General features: G+C 38.9%; 1 pseudogene; it reads left to right on the top strand.

Moving 5' to 3' along the window:
* Window positions 1-730: 730 nt before the first annotated feature.
* Window positions 731-876, top strand: LOC128112325 (uncharacterized; annotated as a pseudogene).
* The last annotated feature ends 7,705 nt before the right edge of the window (window positions 877-8,581 follow it).

The following is an 8,581-nucleotide window of genomic DNA, read 5'->3' on the forward strand; positions in this document are numbered from 1 at the left end:
GAGAGAGAGAGAGAGAGAGATTTTAGCCTTTTGCTTTCAACAAATGAACATTCAAACCACAAAAAAAAGACAAAAGACATCTTGATTTCCTCTGTTTCACCATTTTTAGACTTAAGAAGGCTAGAATATTCTTAAAACTAATTTCAGAAGAGAAAAAATATAGTGATACTGATAACGTTAATAATTAGAACCATAATAATTAATTTGGAGAAAACTTGGAATCAGTGATGTAATTCTTGGTTTATATTCAGCATAAATCAATTTTTTCTTGGATTTCTTTTTTTTTCATTTATTCAATCAAAATATTTATTGAAAGCCTAATATTATCCATGAATTGTGCTATGTGCTAAGAAGAGAATAATGAACAATGTAGACAGTTTCCAATCTCAAAGATATTATCGTTTAATAGCCGTGGTGTCAAATTGTTCAAAATTTATGTTTTAACATTGTAAACTATGTAGATCTTGAAGGAACTACTCATAAATCTCAAAGTGAAACTCCAAGTCTTCCTTTTACCTTAATTTTAAAAGGAATTAATTAGTCTGAAACAACCTAATAGAAATACCCAATAGCATTTTAATGGGACATATAGACAAAGAAAAAGGCACATGAGCTTCACCTTCTCTTGGAACCCTTTATGACTGACTTTGTGTTATGCCTTTCCCCAGAGAAGGATTTTATTCTTCATCTTTCATGTGTAGCATTACTGGTCCGTGCAATTTTTTTTTTAATCGCTTCTCAGCCTTTTGGCTAAGATCAAGTGTAGTATCTGTTCTTATCAGTTCTCTTGGATTTCATTTCAGAATTTTGTTACAAAGTCTACATGTACAGATTAACATTAGCCAATGCCATATAGTCAGGCATAATGGAACACACCTATATTCTCATCACTTGTGAGTCAAGATATAAAAACACTGCCAAAATTAGTTTTGCTTAGCAGCCAGGGTGACACAGAGCAGATTGTGACCTTGTCCCCAAACCAGTAGAAAGCAATTTCCAGGACACACATGACACATTGTGAGAACTGAGAGCTAAAATATGTACTCTGACCTCCGCACTCACTGTGGCACTCAGGTAGGAACATTTACACATAAAAATAAAATAATGGAGTTATTATAAGCTTATGAGAAAGAAAAAATGGTTTTCTAGTATGACAATATGTGAAATAATGTGTGTGTTTATACATATTGAGAAATGTTCTTATATATATTTTACACACATGTAGAGTAATACAAACATATATACACATATATATGCCTAGATCATGAAGAACGTATTGAAAAAGCAAAACGAATATTAAAAAATGAGTGCACAATTGGATTTAGTGCTTAGTAACAAAAAAGAAGACATCAGTTTTAGAGGATCATGTGATGGTGCTTTTCTAGGGGGAGTCAAAGGGAAATACTTGGAGCTATATATTGTTGGTTTTTGCAGCGCTCTTACTCTGCGAGGAAAAGTCACAATACACGACAGAATCCACTAATAAGAGTTTTAATAAGATAAGGCAGAGGGACAGATTTGCACAGTCCTGCAGAAAGACACATGAGTGAAAGGGGCCTGGGAATCATGGTGCTGGCTTATAAAGGCTGGGCTACACCTGTGCACACAGGCTCATGTTGCTATTCTATGCAAGTGCATAGATCACGTGGTTGCGTTGAAGCAGGCATTTGGCCTTTAATTTTAGCTGTTCCTCTTGGTATACTCTACATATATGATTTCAGGTCTACTCAAAGAGAGGTAACATGTCCAACACTGAAGGGTTGCCCAAGAACCTGAGACTAGATAGACTAGGCACCTAGGGGAAAACCAAATACTACTGTTCAGCTTTCTGCCTTAGTATATGGTGATAATGATAAATCAGTAGTTGTCAAGTAAATTCTATGTCTGTTTAGCAGTATGATAGCGGTTTGTTCTTCAACATATCCTGTGACCTATCTAGAATTATATTATCAGCTATTATGTATGATAGGTAAGGGTTTCATCTTATGGAGTAGATCTTAAATCCAATCAAAAACTGTTTGATTACTTCCATGATTTTTGCTATACTATAACACCAGTGGGTATATCTTGCCAGATCAGTCACTGATGTATCTCATAGGACTCACCTCTGGGCGAGATTGATAGTTACACATATTTTCTAGTAGGACGGAGAGAATCACCTGGCATTGTAAAAACTAACCAGCAGAAAAGAAGACTCCATATCAGTACCAGCTTGCTACCTTCATCTTTCAAGTAATTCCTATCTTCAACAGTAGGATTTTACCATCACATTTTAGAGGATAACTGAAGCAATTGGCAATTCCTGTAATGTCTGAGTGTCTACAGGACTCACAGTTAGGATGGATCTAGATATAAAGAGCAGCATTTGAGAAGTTTGCTAATAATCTGAGTTCAGAGGAGACATCTATTTAATGAAAAAAAATGTAATACATTTTCTTAACAGATTGTAAGTTTTCACTGGTTACTACTAATGTTTTGAGTATAATGGTGTTTTCCAATAACTTTCTTGACTTCTAACCTGGATGAGCTGTGACTTTTCTATCTCAGCATCAATTTTGTTTTCTCCATGTGTTACCCTTCTCAATTATTATTTTTGTTTGTTTGTTTGTTTGTTTGTTGAGACAGGGTTTCTCCATGTAGTTTTGCTTCCTGTCCTGGATCTTGCTCTGTAGATTAAGCTGGCCTCGAGTTCACAGAGATCTGCCTGGCTCTGCCTCCCAAGTGCTGGGATTAAAGGCGTGCACCACCACTGCCCAGCCTCAGTTGATTTTTTTTACCACTTCTTAAACCTATATCTGTTGCTGCTCCATCACAAATTGGTAAGTTTTTATTAAAGACTCATTAAATTATAGTTTTTCAGTAACTGCTAGAGTATTAAGCTCATATGAAAAATGTTTTAGATTACAAAAAAAGTATTGTAAAAAGAATAAAAGCTTAGCCGGGCGGTGGTGGTGCACGCCTTTAATCCCAGCACTTGGGAGGCAGAGCCAGGCAGATCTCTGTGAGTTCGAGGCCAGCCTGGGCTACCAAGTGAGTTCCAGGAAAGGCGCAAAGCTACACAGAGAAACCCTGTCTTGAAAAACCAAAAAAAAAAAAAAAAAAAAAAGAATAAAAGCTGACCAAATGTAAATTTAATATATTTATATTATTAATGCTACATATTTTAATATGTTTACTGTTCTTTTTAGATGAAAAGTTAAATTTAGAATATAATAATGGAAGGAATAAAAGGAAATGATTCTCTTAAATAGTATAAGACATTATAAACTTTTGTTTGAGCAATATGGGTATATAAATTATGCACAATTACTACGTGCTAATTTTAATAGCAATTGCCAGGTACACATAGAATTATTTTGTTATTTAAAAATATTTTAGTGTGAAATGCTTTATTTTGGCCAGTTTTACTGATGCATAAGAAACGATTAATAAATGGCACTCATGATATCTTTGTGTCATCCCCTCCTTAAATTATCCTTGGCAGTAGATGATACCATGCTCATTTCACTATTTTGACTTTTACCAAGAGCAACCAGAAAGCAGAAAGTACAAGCTTCTGAAATCCATTTTTTACACCACTTAGTCATTGTCTCCTTTAAAAAAAAAACTAAGGTTCACATTCTACAACGTTAAAAAAAGACAACCAACAATAGCAACGCTAAAGGAAATATCACCTGTGAGAAAGAATGCTATCCAGAAAAGCTTCCAATAAGCAAATGTTTAGGGATGACTAATTCATACTATATTTCCTGATAGACAATTTCTCCTAGAAAGGGCTGCATAAACAAGATGTCAACAATGCCAATATTAATGACCATGTCAACAAGAAGGGGGGGGAAATTTCTCAAAGTTCCACCCTTAGCCAAACATGATTGACAGGAGAGAAAAACTTAGCCTCTGCCTGGGATGAGCTCTTTCCATTTGTCCAATGCAGCAGAGTATTCAGTCTTGAAGCTATATACACACAAAGTACAAAAACAGATCATATATATATATATATATATATATATATATATATATATTCATAGAAAAATAGGCTATCCAATTGAGCTTGGAGGGGTTTGGAAGTGGTTTCATGGATGGTTAATGTGGGGCTGAAGGGTGAAAAGAGAAGAGGGACGTGATGTAATTCTATTTCAATTAAATCATTAAATTTTAATTAAATATTTGTTTTTATATCTGCTTATATTTTCATTAGTGCTGTGGCTGACAATGAAACTCAGATCCTTGAACATATGAGACAAGCAAGAGTTCTACTAATAAGCTCCAACTCCATCTCCGAAAATATTCTTACTACATTTTCAACTTTAATATATGCTGAGCTTTATAATCTATTGTGGTGGTATTGTGTCCCCCAATATATTGTGCATCCTAATAAACTTATTTGGGGTAGGAGAAGAGATCAGCCACAATATTAAATATAGAGGTTAGGCAACGGTAGCACACTTGCCTTTAATCCTACCATTCGGAAGGCAGAGATCCATATGGATCTCTATAAGTTCAAAGCTACAATGGAAACAGCCAGGCATGGTGACTCACGCCTTTAATCCTAGGAAGTGATGGCAGAAAGCAGAAAGGTATATAAGGCATGAAAACCAGGAACTAGAGCTGGTTAAGCTTTTAGGCTTTTAGCAGCAGTTCAGCTGAGATCCATTCAGCTGAGGACTCAGAGATTTCCAGTCTGAGGAAACAGGATCATCTGAGGAATTGGCAAGGTGAGGTAGTTGTGACTTGTTCTGCTTCTCTGATCTTCCAGCATTCACCCCAATACCAGGCTCTGGGATTGTTTTTATTAATAAGATCTTTTAAGATTCCTGCTACAATCTATTTATTTTAGCCAACAATGATTATAACTCATTATTACCCATTTTCTTTTTGAATTGAAATAACATTTCTATTCTCCATTGTATACAAATATATTGCATTTTTAAGAAAATGCCAGAATAACAAATAGTATTCCATGACGATTTCAGCATCAATAATTGCATTTATATTTTAAATCATGTTTGAATAATTATATTCTATCAATTTTAACTTTGTTTTTAAACTTCTTTTTTTTTGTTTGTTTTGTTTTGCTTTTTTGTTTTGTTTTTCGAGACAGGGTTTCTCTGTGTAGCTTTGCGCCTTTTCTGGATCTCGCTCTGTAGCCCAGGCTGGCCTCGAACTCACAGAGATCCGCCTGCCTCTGCCTCCCGAGTGCTGGGATTAAAGGCGTGCGCCACCACCACCCGGCTTGTTTTTAAACTTCTTAATGATTCTTTGTTGTTTTCACATCTGGTATCCCAGTCCTATTCATCTCCCTGTCCTTTCATAGCCATCCCCTGCCCTTGCAAGCTCCTTACCCCTAAAAAATAAAGTGAATTTTATAAGAAATAAAAAACAAAAGCAAAACAAAAAACAAACAATCAAACAAAATCTCATCGTGAAAACCTTAGTGTGACACAGTGAATCACACAGTTTACCCTTTAGCCAATACATCTTTACTTATAAGTTTTCATTCAATGAGTCATTGGTCTGGTTTGAGGCCTCAGGCTTCTACTATATCCTCGGTACTGTGTCCTCCCTGGGACTCCTCTTGAATATCCTGTTACTGCCTTGTGTCATGGAGATCCTGCAGCTTTGGATCTGCAGGTCTGAATGCTTCATATGCTCCAGCAGTTCATAGATGGGGTGGATGCTGGGGTGGGCTATTTCATAGCTCTGGTTCTGGGCCTAATTATAGCTGGACTGTTCAGCCTACAAGCTTTCCCTAATCATCACTACCAGGGCAAGCTCTCCAGCACAGCCCCAGCTAGCTCATCCACTACAGTAGACAGCAAGGTTCAGGGCCATTTCTTCTGCTCTCATTCCCTCAGGGCCAGCTTACCCACAACACCATCAAGGCCAGCCTGTTCTTTTGCTAAGTCGAGATGCAGGGCCTGCTCTCCTGACTGCTGCAGTTGTTAAGGTCCACTGTTGAGGAACAGCCATTCCCATAACTTCAGGGCCAGCTCTCCCATTCCACCATATGGCAGATGAAGGGTGGTGCCAGATTAACTGCACAATGGTAAACAGGGTCACCTTTATGGTGTTGTCCAGATGAGGTACAAAGCCTGCTTCCACTCTCATAACACCTGAATAAGCTTTCTTGCCTACCATAGCTGGTGAGGGGTGAGAGGAGATTATCTCTCCCACTCTCATGCCTGTCTGGCCCCCTCACCCACACCTCTGTCAATGGAGTCAACTCTAATGTGCTGCACAGGCAAGTTGCAGCATCCATTTTTGCCCGTGCTGAAATTAGTGAGAGGTAGGACCAGTTCTCCCTAGTGCCGTTGCTGGTGGGGGGTGGAATCAACTCTGCAGCCCTATCCTCGTTGTTCGGTGGTAACAGGAGCCATGGACATCCACACAGATTGAGGCTGCGGCAAGGTAATGGATCCAGTCATGGTCCTTGGCAGCAGCCCAGGCCTGGAAGGCACCATGGACCTGGATGGCCGTGCAGGCAGCTCAGATCTGTATGGCCCCAGCACCTCCATTGCCCTTGGACATTAACTCGGCCCTGGGTGGCAACCCAGACTCCTGATGTACAAATAGCCCTCAGTGGCAACATGGGCAACATGGGCCATGGGTATTAACATAGACCCCAACTGCAGTTGGACCATAATCCTTGTCAACAGTCTGGGTCAGGATGTCACCATTGCCCTAGGTGGCAATGTAGATCAGTCAGATAGGGCTGGACCAAGCAGCTGTATGGCTCTCAAACACCAACATGGCCCCAGGGGGTGGCCCAGTTCCCAGGCATTCACACAGCACTCAGTGGCAACAGGAGCCCTGGACATTAATGCAGATCCAGAAATGGCCCCGTCTGAATCTTGGCCAATAGGATTCCTTGGCCCCAGGTGGCACTGCATGTCACTCGGGTCTTTGTGGCCCCAGCAGCGATGCAGTCCTCAGACACCAACCTGGCAACAGGTGGAGGCCCAGATCCTTGGCATCAGTGTAGCCTTTGGTGACAACACGGGCCATGGACATCAACACGGAACTGGATGCAGTAGGACCAAAGACCCAGATATGGTCCCAGATATAATCATGACCCTAGCTGGCATCACAGGTCACTGGGATTGTGGACACAGACATGACCCAATTTTTAAACTTTTTACTTCTATGTAGGTTCTTGGACATTTTCTTCAGCACTAGGAAAAGATTCAGAGGCCCAGGCAATGATCCTCAGCTTCACATAACCTGGGTGTGCTAGTGTATGTCTTTAATATAAACTCAAACGGGAGATAGAGGCAGGAGGTTCAGTAGTCAAGTATCATTCTTGGTGATTTAGTGAGTTTGAAGCCAGCCTAAGCTAGGCAAATGCCAATTATAAAAAAACAAAGAAAGAAAGAGAGAAAAAAAAACAACAGGTTTTATTTCTGACAACCACCCGGATCAATTAATCAATTATGAATTCTTTTCAATAAGTTATATTAGAAAAAAACATTTCTGAGGATTGACAGACTTGGAAAAATTCTGATTTAAGCTGGACCTTGAAAAAGACATTAAACAACCATAGAAACTTTGACAAATGAATAGTGCAAATAAGGAAAGTCATCTTAGTTGAAATACAAATCTCACTCTGGATATTTGGACATGTCATTGGACAAAGACAAATTATGCCAGTTTTAGCAAGAATAGAAGCTTAATAGTGCAAATTAGATTTCACATTTATAGCATCACTGTATGTTTCTGAAGAACCATATATGTATTATAAGATGGTAGCGTTATCAAAAGACTTCCCCAACAACTGCATGAAATCACTTGAATGGGACAGACATATTTTCACTTTTTTTTTTAAATTTCAGTTGTATCCCCTGGTGTATTTAACCTTTACCATTTTCTGTCCCGTCTTATGTCCCATCAGCCTTTGTCTTGTTCTCTCCTCCCAAGGATGATTAAAATCCCTGTTTTATAAAGTGTTTCTTTTCAAACAAACAGGGAATAAAAGAAAATTAAAATGGTATGATGAGTCCTAAACTCAATAACCATTGCCTATATTCCAATTGTACTATATGAACAAACAAAGCACCCAGGAATGCATGGACCAATACCAACGCTCTTCTTGGGATAGCTTCTGCGGGGGTGGGGGTGGAAATATCCTCTTTTTCATAGTACTGATTTGCATGTCAGAAGGCAGCTTTGTTTTCACCCATGTGTCATTATTGCAGTGTCTTTATTCAGTTAAAGCAGTAGAGTAGACTAAAGGATGTAATAGTGGGGCTTCTGACATGGCTTATCAGCTCACTTCGCCTTGGCTCAAGCTTCTTTTCTAGCATTGTGAACTTCATGGTGATGGTCACTCATGGTCCTTTATTTCTTGGGTCACATTTAAACAGAGAAATTTCCCCCAGTGCACTCTCTTTTTGAATGATGTGCTACCAAATTTTCTGCCCTTCATTCGCAGCTTCCACACTCCTGAACTAGATGGTATAAAGTGGCTAAACATGTGTTTGTTGAGAGAACATAGGGAAGGCTGTCACTTGACTTACTTCCTTTTCATTACTGAAAAAAACTGCTGTTGATGATTAGCCAGGGACTTCTTGATGGACGTGAACCT

This window comes from Peromyscus californicus, unplaced genomic scaffold (genome assembly GCF_007827085.1).
Source record: "Peromyscus californicus insignis strain IS unplaced genomic scaffold, ASM782708v3 Scaffold_16__1_contigs__length_79575227, whole genome shotgun sequence".
Lineage (NCBI taxonomy): Eukaryota > Metazoa > Chordata > Mammalia > Rodentia > Cricetidae > Peromyscus > Peromyscus californicus.